At 43.5% G+C, this 16,046-nt stretch overlaps 1 protein-coding gene across 1 annotated transcript in view; it reads left to right on the forward strand.

Annotated features, from left to right (window-relative positions):
* Positions 1-16,046, forward strand: part of LOC115314917 (transketolase-like protein 2) — a 46,669-nt gene that overhangs the window by 458 nt on the left and 30,165 nt on the right. The window lies entirely within an intron of this gene.

Below are 16,046 nucleotides of genomic sequence, written 5' to 3' on the forward strand. Positions count from 1 at the left end.
AGGTAAAGTTAGAGGAGTGTGTGTGAGCTCGCGCACCTTGACCACCGATCAAAGCGGTACACGCGCACTTTACGCTTGTGAAATGCTGAAGGACCGCGCACTTTTCTACTGAAGCCGGTGCTGGTGGTTCTAGCAGTTCTAGGTTGCCCAACTTGCCCAAGCTCCATGAAAAACGGAGGATGGAGGCACTCTAACGAAGGGCGCCGCCTTGCGCCATCTTGGGTCGTAACGGGGAACCTTTTCAGAAGTCGCGTTGCGCAACCATTTCAAGCTCCACGTCCACGAGAACTCCTTGCACACGGAAGTCATGCAGTAATGGTTGCGCTTTTCCGATTCAAGGTTGTGGCAGCATGATTGTTGGGGACGGTTCCGCCCCGTTCACGAGGCCCAACCGCAGCATCTACTATTTTGCCGACAACCGGCCCAGTAGCCCGGAGAAGAAGAAAAAAAAAAAAAAAAAAAAAATGTCGGCAGTTTCGGACGGCGCGTGTATCACTGAGGAACTTGTTTCACCCCACCGCCTTTCGCGGCGACAATCTGCGGCTGCTCATTAGAAAAATATTAACTCACTTGGCCCACCCGTGCACGCCGCGCTGCCCCCCAGTGCACCCCCGGAAAGGGAGTCCCATACCATTTAATTCTGCAATGTTTCATCCACATTTTTTTTAAATGATAATTGTAAAAAAAAAAAGAAGCACACACACAAAAAAAAAGAAACCTGTAAAAATTGTTAAATGTTAAAAAAAAAAAGGGGGTATGCCAATTTTGTGGATCAAACCCGGATCCGCTGCCTGTGAAGCGGACAGCTTTCCACAGAGCTACTCTACAGTCTACACTGAGTCTACAGCTGCAAATATTCGTTTTCATAATTCGTTTTAAACGAGACCCAGTAGGGGACAACTGCCGGCATTTCTTTTCCCGGGTTTTAGGGCCGGCTGCCGGCAGAATATCCACTTCCTTGCACAAATTCGTCACCGCAGTCTCGGGTAATTCTACAATTATGAACTTCATTCTCGTTTTACCCTTTTGTGCCATTCTTGATTTTAAATTGGTTTAGAAAGTAAAATAGCTTTCCCTTAAAGATACGTCGTATTTTTTTTAAAACGAGCTTAAATTAAATATCCCGTTTAGTATCTGGATAAACAGGCTTGAGTAAAAAAGTAATTTATTTTATTTATTTATTCCTGAGTTGAGGATGCCCACCAACAGCTAAACGCCTTACCAGTGGTGCACCATAATACATTCACAACGAAACAATACGAACACTGCAATAATGAAAGTACAAGGGCGACATTGAAGGCGAACTGGTGAGCGAGTTTAACTTGGCAAATTTCTCGTCGCATTCAAGATTCGATTCATCGCAACTGATATTTTGACGAAACGTCCACGTGTAATACTGACTAACCGAGGTCTGTGAGTGTCTTTATTTCTTTAATAGAGAAAAGCGAAACGCCGCATTTCCGACAAGTTCAGCCGCTGCGGCGTCTGTATCCAAGATTCGCAGCTTATTGAGCTTATCGTCTCTGCTTAAATAAAACCAAACAAAAAAACACGTTGTTGCGGTCGACAGTTTTTAAACTTAACAAATAAATAATTAGCTCTAGAAAAAAAAATAATATGCCACATGTTGAAGTGGATCTAATTCTCATTCAAAGTTTATTTGTTTTCCTCAAGTTCGGAGTGCCACTGACAGACAATCGGTTGTTCATTATGACATGAAACAGCATTCAATGCTATTGTCCTCTATCGTGTGTAGGTTTGATACTCGCATGTACTCTAGATTTGCGTAGCTTGAGCCCTTTTTATCTGTGCGTTGGATTTACCAATTTTCTGCGACAGACCGTTCTACTCTTTATCGGCACGGGAATAGACATCATGATAATGATGATGGGTAGAGTGCTATATTTCTGGTTTCGGTGACGTACTCTAAGCAAGTATCTTTTTTCCTCAAATTCGTAGAAACGGTAAATATTTAATTTATTTAGATTCGCTTATATATATATATATATATATATATATATATATATATATATATATATGGGTAATTTCATCTCAAATCGGGCAGGCTAAAAGTGTCTAATTTTTAATTTTCACGAAAAAAATATATGTTTTGGGGTTATTTCTCAAATGAAGGAGGGCGCAAACCGCATGTTCTCCCGATTTTTTGTTCTCGAGTTACGAGCCGTAGAAGTCGCAGTGGCAGAAACTAGTGTTTTTGCCTGCCGTCGCAGGTCGCGTGTTTGACACCCTCTGATGACGGTATTGTTTTCTCTACACCCTTTTAAATTTTCCCCCTAATTTAATAGGTATTATGAAGATACCTTGATGTATTCAAATATTTTTAGAAATTTTATTGTTTTCTAAAACACATGTCAAACTCGTCACTCCGGTCGCTTTTCGGTCAAATTTGACAGGTCATTACTTTGTCTGTACTTAAGGTAAATTTTCTTTCTTTGGCTCTACAGAAAGCCCAAAGCAAGCCCATTATAGATAAAATAATATCATTATGATATGTCGACTAGCCGCTCCGCTACCTTCACGTAAACGTTGTAAGAAATAACAAATGTTGAAAGTTTGAGGTCGATTTTCTCAAAAACCCCATTTTTGTAAATTTTTATTTTTTAAATTCTTTTAGACATATTAGTCGACTACAAGAAAAAATAGTCTAGAAATGTAATATTTTGGTTGTATGTCCTCTGTTTGAGCCGCAATCGCGTGAAATGTGTCAACATTTCACGCGATTGGCGTACCCCAAGGATCTGTTTTGGGGCCAGTTTTGTTTTTGGTTTATGTTAACGATATCGCTCAAGATATCGACCCAGCTGTAGAAGTGCGTTTCTTTGCTGATGATTGTTTGGTTTACATCCCCATAGTAACTGTAGATGATCAAGAATTATTGAACGACTCCTTGACGACTATATTTCACTGGTGTGAAAAATGGGATATGCGAATTAATTTTGATAAAACTACTGTCTTAAGCATAACCAAAAAGAAGTCTCCGTTGATGTTTTTGTATGAAATAAATGGTGTAGCCTTGCAACGTTCTAACACTATTAAGTATCTTGGTATTACTATCTCGGGTGATCTCAGCTGGAATACGCACTTTAAAAATGTATGTAATTCAGCATATAGGAAACTTTGTTTTATGAGGCGATCTCTAAGAGGGACGAACTCCGATATCCGTACCAACGTTTATAAAACTCTAGTGCGCCCGACATTGGAATATGCATCGATAATATGGGACCCCTACGCACAAACTCAAATAGATAAAGTGGAGCGCATTCAAAGGCTAGCAGCCAGGTTTATCTTTTCTAAATACGATAGACATGAGTCTGTTTCGGCATTGTTGAGGGAAGCCCAATTATCGTCCTTAGCGTCAAGACGAAGAATTGCGCGGCTGAAGTTTTTTTATTTGTTGTATTTTAAATATCTTCGTATTGACACGCAAACTTATATCAGATCTCCTGGAAGACGGTCTCGACGACTAAACAATGAATGGTCAGTTGACCCATTTATGCCCAATATTGACATTTTTAAATATTCGTTTCTTGTGAAAACAATAGAAGAATGGAACAGATTACCCCCAAGTGTTTTTTCGGACGTCACGTCTGTTGAAGAATTTGAAGAAAAGTTGATGAACTGGTTTGCTGACGAGTAGTTGCACCTGTGAGAATGATTGTTCTATGTATAATTTCTTGTGTCACCTGTATTTTGTTTGATATATTACTGTATCCACTCCTGCTATAACCCGCAAGGGTTGGCAGTATTTGAAATAAATAAATAAATAAACATTTGTTATTTTTCACAACGTTTACGTGAAGGTAGCGGAGCGGGCACTCGGCAGATAATAATGATATTATTATATCTATAATCGGCTTGCTTTGGGCTTTCTGTAGAGCCAATTAAAGAAAATTTACCTTAAGTACAGACAAAGTAATGACCTGTCAAATTTGACCGAAAAGCTACCGGAGTGACGAGTTTGACATGTTTTTTTAGAAAACAATCAAATTCCTAAAACTTTTTGAATACATCAAGGTATCTTTATACTACCTATTAAATGAGGAGGAAACGTTAAAAGGGTGTAGAGACAATAATAGCGCCAGCAGAGGGTGTCAAACACGCGACCTGCGACGGCAGGCAAAAACACTAGTTTCTGCCACTGCGGCTCCTACGCTTCGTAACTCGAAAACAAAAAATTTGGGAAACTTGCGGTTTGCGCCCTCCTTCATTTGAGAAATACCCCCAAAACATATATTTTTTTCGTGAAAATTAAAAATTAGACCCTTTTAGCCTGCCCGATTTGAGATGAAGTCACCCATATATATATATATAACGGGCATGGTGGAGGGAGGCCGAAGGCGTGGGTATATAACTGAGAAGAAAAGAAAACCCTTGGTGAAAACAGCAACAACGGACGATTTAATCTTCGACGTTTCGGCCGGAGTCCGGCCTTCGTCAGAAGGCCGGATGTCGGCCGAAACGTCGAAGATTAAATCGTCCGTTGTTGCTGTTTTCACCAAGGGTTTTCTTTTCTTCTCAGTTTTATATATATATATATATATATATATATATATATATATATATATATATATATATATATATATATACTATTTTACTTTTTTTACGCGCTTTTGATTTTTTATTTATTTATGAATACATACTGGGACCCCATATGAGGTCATTGCAGGAGTGGAAAATAGATACATGAACCAAACAACACGGAAAAACAAGATGCCCTTGAAAATGTTTACTGAGAACGACATGTATTAAGGGAAGGAAAGATTAATTGCGCTAATGAATCAACACTATGAAGAATGTACCTCTGTCCGTCAATTTCATTCCAGTCATCAATAGCTTTCGGGAGAAACGAATTTTTAAAACAATTTATATGACACTGGAATGGAACAATATTTAATGGATGAGATCGTCTGGGGCGCATAAAAGTAGAAAATGGAATGCGATGCCGCTGTGTTCATTGAGATTTCTGTGGCATATTTTGAGTCGATCTGTCTTTCGCCTCCAACTCAGTGGTTAGCGCCCAAGAGATGACAAAGCTGATGAAGGAGAAAAATTAGTCACAGCTATTAAATATAAATCTTACAGCCTTGGCTTGGATAAGTAGATTGACATCTCCCAAACAACAGATCCATAGTCTAGAATGGGCCAAGCAAGGGTTCTGTACACTCTAAGAAAAAGTGAGCACCCCCTCTAGTCATCATGCGTTTTGACGGCTGTAACTACCCACAGGCTTACTTAACTACCCACTGGGCTCGAGCCATTGAGCGTTACCACCCTGTTGGCAAGTGACAAGCATGGGGTAGTCACGTTTTATAAACTCTTGAATTGAACATTCAAGTGCATGCAGTCGTTCAATAGTAAAAGTCACTTCAAAAATCTCTAAAAGTACTTGAAACTTTTTTCCTTTGTGCGTTGGTTACCATTTATTCAAATTTGAACCGGTCGAAACAAGCGTGTGGCTCAGTTCACCTAAACTGGCAGAAAACAAACATGCAGTGATGTGATTGCTGCGCCAATTGCGCCAAACTGCGCCAAGGGGCTAACCGTGCTACATCCTGCTACATTTCGCCAAAATATGGATAATCTGCGCCAAGCCTGCGCCAAAGAGCCAATTTAGGTCGCCTTTCAAAACCGAAACTAAACTGAGTAAGCTGTAATTGAGCAGGCGTGTGTTATGTGGCGCAAGCGGCCACCTGCAGAGTACCGTGCATCAATAGTCCACCCGGTCTTGCATGGTTTTCCTGGCGTCTCGCGTTTCGCACTCTCTCTTGTGGGTTTGGTCTCTCGTCTCTTTTTTTTTTAATATATTTTCAGCGATAGACGCGGATGTGTGCAGACGCTCCGACGCTAGCGTGCCGGGTTCCAGCTATGCCGTCATGCTGCGAAACGAAACCACGTTTTCGCGCGGCAGGAGTTACTTTGTGAGCTGAAGCAACCGCCGTGGGAAAAGTACATTTGGTCACTGCCTTTCAGTCACCGTGGTCGCGCGTCGTCGTGTGTTGCCGTCCCCACATCGCTGCAGATATGGTACTTTCCAAAATGAAACTAAGTACCGCCGCATGTTCATCAACATTCCTGTTCTTGCTTAAATCATGCGTTACTACAAAAATCCATCTTTAATTCAAAGACTGCTCTGTCAAAGTATTGATTATCTAGATTCCTCTCGGTGGGCCTTCTTTCGAGAGGGACCCCGGTACGTGAAAAATCTGCCGTGAAAGAAAGTTGGTGAAGAGAAGTGAGCTAAAGCAAAAAAGGCAATGTCTGCACGCTGAACCCACACAGCATGCTTGTTTGTCTCGAGTTAAGTCGTTGCACAAAGCGCTCCAAGGACTTTTTGAGGCTGGCTCGCAATGTCTTGCATCGATGCACTCAGGTTTTTATTATTTTTTGTGTGTTTACCTTTTACCTTTTTTGCCGGCCTGGCAAGCACGCGCCACTGGACTGTTTTTGTCGCATGCTCGAAAGTTACATTTTGTGTACAATTTTGTGGATAAGTTAGCGACGGAGCTGAGGGGCATGCTTTCGGTTTTGATTGGACAGCCGTTGTCTGCGCTCGTGCGACGAAGCATGCCCAACAGCAAGCCTGCCGAAGTTGGTCTCACGTGCATGCGAACATGAATGTGTGTCTGAGGCACCAGCTGGGACGCTTGCAATTCATTGTTTTACGTTTGCTTACTTTCGACGAAAATCTGGCACGTCGGGAACCAGTAAAACGGTGGCAAGCGGTTTTTCGAAATTGCTTGGCAATGCCTACAGCACTGTACACTTCTGGATGTCTGAGCAGTAAAAACAGAAGCAGCGAGTTCTGTCACAACACGTCACATCAGAACACAACCCAACACAAAGTGCCCTTCGTTTGTACATCACTTAAAACGAATATTTTTATTTTCCCAAGGCTGCTCCAAAATCCACTTTTGCTGCTCCGAAGCGCTGTCTTGGCTGCTCCAAAAGCCGCTTTTGCTTCTCCAAAACACTGTTTTGGTTGCTCCAAAGGCCACATTTGCTGCTCCAAAACACATTTCTGGTTGCTCCGAAACGTGCGCCAAAATGGCTTAGGCCAATCACATCACTGAACATGCCAAAGAGTACAGGCAACCTTTGCAGGCACCTACTAAAACTCGACGCAGATAAAAAGTATCGCGGTTGTCCTTTTTGGTTCAGTCGCGGGTTTTACCATGTACTGGTAGTAAACAGCTGGCAGCTGGCGTCGTGCTCGAGGAATTTAACCAAATCTCTAGAAAAGCACAGGAAGCTACGCACAGGCGTGAGTTGACTGGAATGTTCGCCGGACGAGATACTTTTGTCGTCTTTTATTGTGCGGTTCAGTAAAGAGCATGCTCTCATGATCGGTCAGTTCTGCGTGCAGATCAGTTGCAAATGGCCTCCTCGGTTCCGCCGAACTTGCACCCCTGTCATACCCAATTTTTTTTTTTGCTTTCAAGTGCAGTGAAGTACGAAGCATTGAACACCACGACTGAGGCCGGACAGGACGAACGTACACAGATATCTGGGATCATGCCCGTGTATTTCAGTATTTCTCTGTCTTCGGATATATCATATATGATTCGCCTTCACTGGCTCATTTGGAAGATTTCATCGAGCATACTTGATAAAAAATGCTTCGAACAAGTGTGTGTCATCCAAGGTGGAGTACTTTGAAGGGGACTAGGATTTCAGGCCTTTTCGGCACGCGTTCCTTTTACCTATATAAAGGATTCCAAGTAAATTTCCAAAAATAAGGCGTTGACATACACGTGCTATTCGGTTTAGATTTTTTTTTTAGAAAAAGTACTGTTGGAGAAGCCAGCAGATGCAGCGCAGAGAACTATGTTCTCGGCGTTCTTTGATGCTCGAGGCCGGTTCAGACACTTGCGTTTGAATGCGATTGAATGCGTTTGAATGCGTTTGACAGCGTTGCGTCCAGAACCGAAAGCGACTCACCGGCACATCTGTGCTTCGTATGAAGCGTGGAATCCAATCCAAGGAATCGTCTTGGCACGCGATATAAGCAGCAGGGATGTCCTGGTTTCTCGCTGCCGCAACGCAGTCAAACGCTACTGTCTGAACCAGGCTTCAGATAATTTAGCATACGTATTTTGCGTTCGCTGTAGGTGAAGGCACGGGCCCGAAAGCGGCAATTTTGCACTGTCCTCTTTGCGCGAGCGCATAGAACACATATTTGAAAGACACGCGCTTGAGCAGAAACAATTGTAGCGAAAAGAAGACAACTGAAATAACACTTCGGGGAGGACCGGCGGACGGGCTTCGCTAGAATCACCTGCGCGCGCTCAGTGTACTCAACATTTACTCAACCGCCGCTGAAGTCATTCGGATATGTAAAAAGAGAAAAGAAAATGCACCAGCGTGTTCAGAAAGTTGTGATTGCAGAGACTGGTTTCGATAATTAATACAATTAATTAAACAGGATTCTGTATACTTGAAGTGTAGGCAAGCGAGAAAACGAAACTGATCAAAACGTGACGTGTAGCGACTATTCAATTTGATTTATAACCTGCAGTTCACTTTTGCAATGGATTACATTAGAGATACGCGCTTTCCTAAGGGCAGTCGAGGAAAATAATATATACGGATCAATCTTGCACAGTCTTTTCGTATTCATGGAAAATATGACAGTGGTCACCATCCTTATCGGTCACAGAAAATACAGCAGTATATAAGCTGGTGGTGTCGACTAGTCGTGTGTATAGGATATTGATATTGTACGGTGTCTGTATGTCGCCTGTGTGTGAAGTGTGGTGTGGAATATGTAGTACGTGCACGTTTGGCGAGGCTCTCAGAGCAGACTGTTGGTTTCTTTTTCTTAGTTGGAGCGCTGTCCGTTAGGTGGCGCGTGTCGCCGCCCAATTCAAGGAGTCGCGCGTTTATTGTCTACTTATTTCGGTGAAAAACATGGAGGCGCTCCATGGCTCCACGGAGCAGCCAAATAGGGTTCGGATCTCGGCCTCTCGTCCCAGTGGGATCAGTCCCATAGCCAGTTGAATGGGTGTTCCGTGCGGTGAATAGTGCGTGCACAGACGCGGTGGGGATTACCAGGGACTTGAAAGTGGATAACGAACGCTAACAGGTGAGCAGGAGCGTTGAACGATCGGAACCGACGCCGCTTAAATCGGTGATGCCTCGCCTCGCCGCTGTCAACCGAAAACGCCGGATCACTTGCGGCAAGCACAGCAAGCAGATTCTCTGTTCAATAAAGACATAATTTCATTTGTCGCTATACGATTCCTTCTTTGAATGTTTTCTGGCCGCGAAGTAAATGCAGCCGGCCGCGCGAAAGCAGTCGCGGACAAACCCCCTCGAATGCCCCCCCTCACATCGCCGCTCCTACTCGTAATAGGTGCGGTGCCGGTGCTTCGAGGCGCGTTTTGGAGTGCTTTAGTGCGCACGGAAGGCAGCGAACGGGCATACGCACTTGAGAATCGTATTTTAGCAAAAAGCAGTCCAGCTCGCTAGGCCTTACTCGTATTGCTCCACTGTCGCTTGCCAGCCGCCATGTTGCTTTTGGGGGTGCTCACTGTGACTACCTGGTAATTGCATGCCGCGTGACTACCCATGGGGTCGTTAGTATTACTAACGGGGGGTAGCGATATCTGTGACGGCTTCTGACTACCCCAAATGTAGTACCCTAGGACTACCCTTTTGCTGAGAGTGTAGGCCGCTGATCTCTATTTTAGTAGGCTGGATCGCGGATCGGGAGCCCGTCGGTGTCGCCACCGGCAGCCATTGCTTGACACCGGGCAATACACGCAAGTCTATGGGAGAAACGCACAAAAGCAAGAATATTGAAGCAGGTACGCTGTGCTCGGAGGCAAGTATTTTATGGTGTGCTGCGATCCTTATGTCGGGTGTTTGGAGATAGAATCGGTATTGGTCAAACGCTTGAACGCCGATTAAAAAAGTCGAACGTACCGGGGCACCTACGGCTGAGCTGGCAAGCTTGCTCTCGTAGTGGGGTAAACAAAGGAACTTGCCGCCAATGAGGCCGTCCTCGGGGAAGCCCAGAAGTTGATGAATGACAAAGAAGTTCCATCTTGGCAGCGGCTTTCCGGGAGTGAGCGAAGTCCGCGTAGCAAAACCTTCGAGCTTGTCGTTTGCTAAACCCAACTCAACGAAACCGCCACCGACTCCGCGGTAACTCTAGGTAACTCTCGCCTCATTGAGCTGCATTACAGCGGAGTCACTTTTGACCACAAAATATGTATTTTTAAGTACTGCGAGGGCTGTCAGCTTTAATGTTTGTACGCAAGCTATTCAACGGGCTCATCGAAAATCCGCCAAAAAGTTTCAGTGCCGACAACAGCTTAGAAACGGGGGAAAACGGCACTTTTTCTCGTTCTTCCCATAGAGTCGCATGCATTGGCTGGTGTCAATCAATGGCCGCCGGTGGCGACACTTGGCCCCAGCTGCCGAGGCCGGGGTGCGCGATCCAGCCTACTACAATAGAGATCAGTGGTGTAGGCTGTTAGTTTGACTTCCTTGGTGGAGTCTATCCCATCTAAGATTGGGCGTAAAGAAAACATTTAAACTCGCTAACTTCGTTTTAAAGTACGTTATTAATATCATAACTAAAACAAGGGGCGATTTTTTATTTGTAAATCCCATACATAGAGTCTTATCAACGTTTAAGTCAATTTTCCATTCCCTACTCCAATTAAGAAAGCGCATAAGAGATTCGTTAAGTATAACAGCTAATCATTAAAGGGATACTACAACGAAATTTCGGCGCTTATTTCTTGATCTATTTGTGTTCTTTGAAGCATTATCACGTCAGACACACCAATCTCTTGTTGAAAAAGACACGAAAAGGAATTTTAAGACGAATTAAACGATTAGCAAAGAACACCTGCTGGATGTCGCTAACCCGTCGTTTGTAATGCTCGTCTAGGAACCTTGGCAGGTAGTGACGGTAACTGTCTCGCCTCCGGCCACCACGAGAGTAGAGGTGAAGGAGGAACTCCCCTCTTCCCGAGAACGCCTTTTGTGTGTCGCAGACGTCGCTATTGTCTCTCTACAAGATTATAGAAGATTAACCCGTCACTCAAAATTCGTACGAAGACAGTAAAGCGCGAAACACATGTACGACGAAACCGTCCGATCCGACGTGCGGACTGCCGGAATGACCTTGGGGGGAGAGGGTTTTCATAGCATCGGAGAGCGTTAAGAACCCTCGCCTCCGACCGTCGTATTGCGCGGTCGGACGTCGGATCGGACGGTTTCGTCGTACATGTGTTTCGCGCTTAAAGGGGCACTGACACATCAAAATTATTTTTTTTATTATACGAAACGATTGAAAACGATGCCGGGACATTACCCTCAAAGTTTGAAATTTGGGAATTCAGTATTTGTGAAGTAAAAAAACAATTTCCAAATGTCGAATTCGAAGTTCCCGCGCGATCGGCGCCGGTGCCTTGCCGTCAAAAATTGCGGAGTCCTGAGAGTCCACTTTTTTTCACCACTCCCTGCTGTTGCCATGGCGACCCAAAGCGAGGAGGAAAGGAGTGAGCGGCGGCGTTGCGGCGGACCGGTTTTGAGCTGTGTCGCCTGTTTTCCGTTGGAGGATACAAATCCAGGAGACGGCACCACAACGAACTCCCGATTTTTGGTATTTCAAAAAGAAAGGCCGTAGTGCGTTCGCAATTGCGTTAAAAAACATGTTTTAGGATTGCCGTAATTAAATGTTATAGAGATGTCGCCTACAAAGCTTCTAAATTTCATGATTCTTGACGTCACCGATCAAAAGAAGCGAGGAGGCGAGAGGCGGGAAAATCAATCGCCAAAAATAAAGAGGCGCGCGCGCGCGCGGGAAAATTTTTTTCGCGATGCGGTTTTTTTTGCGTGTCTATGACTGCAACTTGCATCGTTTTAGACAATAAAAATAAATACGACCTTTGGGGTGTCAGTGCCCCCTTTAAGGTTAGTTGCGGTGGCCGAATCGCGGGTGTGCTCCGGCTGCTTTGAGCGGATGCTCCGAGCCTTCGGGGCTTATTCAAGGCCGCGTGAATGTCACCTGACCTTGGAGACGGGGCAGAGCGACGCGAGGAAAGCGTGTCACGGGCTACGTCCACAGAGCGGGATTGGCTGGCATAGCTCGCAGCGTCCGCTGCGTCCGGGCGTAACCCTCCCCCTCTGCCGACGCCACATGCTTCCCCCTCTTTGCAAATATCAGCTGATCTTCGAACATCTTATATCTTTTGTTTGCAGGAACGTTTGTTGATAAGCAAACCTGCCACTCAAATTGGAAAGTAGTTTATAATTTGAGTAGAAGTTACTCGGAAGAAGTAATTAACCTACTGATTGCCGAAATAAAAATGTAACTGGAAATTACTAAACTCAGAAAAGTAGTTAAACTACAATAACTTGAGTAGAGTAGTTGAACAACGTACACGTCTGGCTCAACAGTGACGGGCGTCGCAGAGGACCAGATTTTTAGGATGTGGTGTCTCGTATATCATTCTCATGATTCAAGAAATATCTCAGACACGTGACCCTAGAGGCACTGATGTCTCATCGAATCTCCGAGCATAGGGAGTCAAACTCCGACAGGGAAGCTAACTTTATTATGGTAAAGGCGTGATAATTCAGGGAACATCACTGGATTACCCTAGCCAGAAGATAGCACTCGTCGTTTGCTCTATGGGTGGTTTCATTTGAAATCGAACACGCTTGTCGGGGTGGGTCTTTTGATTTTTTTTTTAAATATATGTAATTGCCCCGTTTCTGGAAAGAACAAAACCGCTTTCCAAAATTTTTTTAAAAAATATTTCGCGTCACAAAAAGTTATTGAGTGGAGCAGGGTGAAAATCTGTTTTTTACTGCGTGATTTTTCTACCCAGTTCTGTACGCTGGTATGAATACGGGAAGCATGCAAAACTCACAGTAATTTTTGTGCTCTTGTATGTTGTTTGGACTATTTTTTAGTTCAAAAGAAAATACTTTTGTAGTTTTGTTTATTGAAGTAAAAAATGCCAAACATCGTCTCTTGGACAATCCGGTGACATCTTCAGAGCCTTGTAACTCATGAGTTATTATATTTGTCACTTATTAAATAGTATGCGAGTGTAGCCCTATACATGGGCTATCGACGGGAATAATTTTTTTTTATTTTATTTTCACTGAAATTTTTATATAAAATTTGAAATATCGTCGAAAATGAAATTAACCGAAATTTTGAACTCACTTGATCAAAAAAGGCCATTTATTATTTCGTTCATTTTTTTTTATTATTGCTGCCGATCATATGAACTTTCAATTGGCTTGATGCGATTTCCCCCTTTTTTTGTTGTATCTTCTCTAGAAGTGATCGAAATCGCTCCCACGTGACAATGCGGTGACAACTTCAGAGCCTTGTAACTCATGAGTTATTATATTTGTCGCTTACCAAATACCATGCGGGTGTAGCACTACACATGGAATATCGACGGGCATAAGTTTAGTTTATTTTATTTTCACTGAATTTTTTATATAAAATTTGAAATATCGTCGAAAATGAAATTAACCGATATTTTGAACCCACTTTATCGAAAAAAGACATTTATTATTTCGTTTAACTTTTTTATTATTGCTGCCGATCATATGAAATTTAAACTTGCTTGATGCGATTTCCCCCTTTTTTGTTGTATCTTCTGTAGAAGTGATCGAAATCGCTCCCACGTTCTCAGAACAGCCAAACGCAGTTTCCGCAGGTCGCCTTCGCTGCGAAGACTATACTGCTTATTTGTGTGTTCAAATGCAGCGGTTAAATTCATTTTGATTGAGAACACTCGTGCTTGGCTACATTGTATTTTATTAATTCTTTATGATGGCAACTGACATTCCTTAGTCTGATATTTAGCGGTGCAACGGATGTTCCATTATCCGATGTTTAAAGCCAGGGCACAAAGGGCGGAGAAAACGGAACGAGCTCTTCATGTAGCTAGACCGGGGTGATATATCTGTTTGTGCTATACACAGCTTGTAAGGCACGTACAGCACGCCTGGCCAGGGCCGGCGTTAGGCATGGGCGAGCGGGGCGGGCGCTCCGGGCCCCGCGCTTAGGACAGGGCCCCGCAAGTGACAGAGGTGCCCCGCGGTCACTCGCCGGTTGAACTTTTTGTAAAATTTCAACATCGCCACTACAGATAACTTTCATTGCTGAATTTTCCAAAGGAAAAAAAAATAGTTAGCTGACCGACGGGCGCGGGGCCCTTCGCCAATTTGCGGATTGCTCCACCCGGACAGAAAAATTCCTGTGTTACAAAACTAACCTCTCCTCGTGGAGTTTTCCAAAGGAAAAAATAGCTGGCCGACGGGCGCGGGGCCTTTCGCCAATTTGCAGACTGTTCCACCCGGACAGAAAAATGCCTGTGTTGCCACAATGCGTCGATAGCACCTTTGTAATTGCTCAGTTCTCTGTTCTGTTCATTTATTGCATATATACAAAACCAAGCCAATCTGCACATAGCACTACTGAATAAATACACACCAGAGATATCCCGCATGATAATGTGCCCGTCTCGTTTTTCTTCATGTTTAGTATAAGCGAAGTTATTTTTAAATTTCAGATTTTGCTTTTTAAACTTTTGTTGACATTTTTTTTTTTTTTTTTACTTTTTTGCCCTGGGCTTCGCGTTATGTAGCGCCGGCCCAGCGCCTGGCCCTTCGCGCCATAGGCCCATCTTCGTTGCATCCAGGAAGCATCCGGCACGGGCGCCAATCCATGATGCGTCTTGTCGCGTGCGATCAAATAACCATGTAATCGCCTGTTCTTTATTGTCAGTGTGTATATCAAAAATATGTAATATCACATGCCCTTCTTTAAGAAGGAAAAGCAGTTTGCAGAAAAAAAGTGAGGAAAACGGACTGGGTTTGCATGAAGCGAAGACAATTTTTTACAGAACACAAACACCAATTGGCGATAAATAGCCACTTTTATTAATTAACGCTAATATATTTAGGATGCACTTGTAAAACAATATGTTGTTGTGCTTTAAATAGTCCAGTTCACGAGCAGCGCAATATTGGAACTTTTTGACAACGGCATCGGCTTGCCTGTGGAGACGATCGAGCGCGGGGGCGAGCTGAACTTTGTACCGCAGCGGTCGGATGCCCCCGAGAAGTTAAACAGCGTCGTAAGTCGAGAACGACAGAACGAAAACTGGCGCCAAAGCGAGAACCTGAGACGGTGGCCCTTCTGTTTGAACGAGTGCGTGCAGTTAAAAATAAGTGTTGGGCTTTGTTCAAGAATGATTGATATCTGATGCCAAGTAGCAAGGATTCCCAGATGCACAGAAGGCAGCGAAAGCAGTTAATCAATGTCTCTGCAGGCTTTTAGTTTCTCCACTTTGTCGCACCGACCTTAATGCAAAGATTGTACAGGTATATGACCCCCGTCTGGCAACATGAAGAGTTCGTTCCGTTCTCTCCGCCCTTTGCGCCCTGGCTTTAAACATCGAGTAATGGAACATCCGCTGCACCGCTAAATATCAAACTAAGGAATGTCAGTTGCCATCATTAAAAATTAATAAAATACAATGTAGCCGAGCACGAGTGCTCTCAATCGAAATGAATTTACCCGCTGCATTTGAACACACAAATAAGCAGTATAATTTTTGCAGCGAAGCCGACCTGCGGAAACTGCGTTTGGCCGTTCAGAGAACGTGGGAGCGATTTCGATCACTTCTTGAGAAGATAAAACAAAAAAAGGGGGAAATAGCATCAAACCAGTTGAAAGTTCATATAATCGGCAGCAATAATAAAAAAAAATTGAACGAAATAATAAATGGCCTTTTTGAATAAAGTGGGTTCAAAATATCAATTAATTTCATTTTCGACGATATTTCAAATTTTATATAAAAAATACAGTGAAAATAACATAAACTAAACTTATGCCCGTCGATATTCCATGTATAGGGCTACACCAGCATAGTATTTTGTAAGCGACAAATATAATAACTCATGAGTTACAAGGCTCTGAAGTTGTCACCGTATTGTCACGTGGCAGCCATTTCGATCACTTCTAGAGAAGATACAAC

This window comes from Ixodes scapularis, unplaced genomic scaffold, assembly GCF_016920785.2.
Source record: "Ixodes scapularis isolate PalLabHiFi unplaced genomic scaffold, ASM1692078v2 PGA_scaffold2__306_contigs__length_199485367, whole genome shotgun sequence".
Classification (NCBI taxonomy): domain Eukaryota; kingdom Metazoa; phylum Arthropoda; class Arachnida; order Ixodida; family Ixodidae; genus Ixodes; species Ixodes scapularis.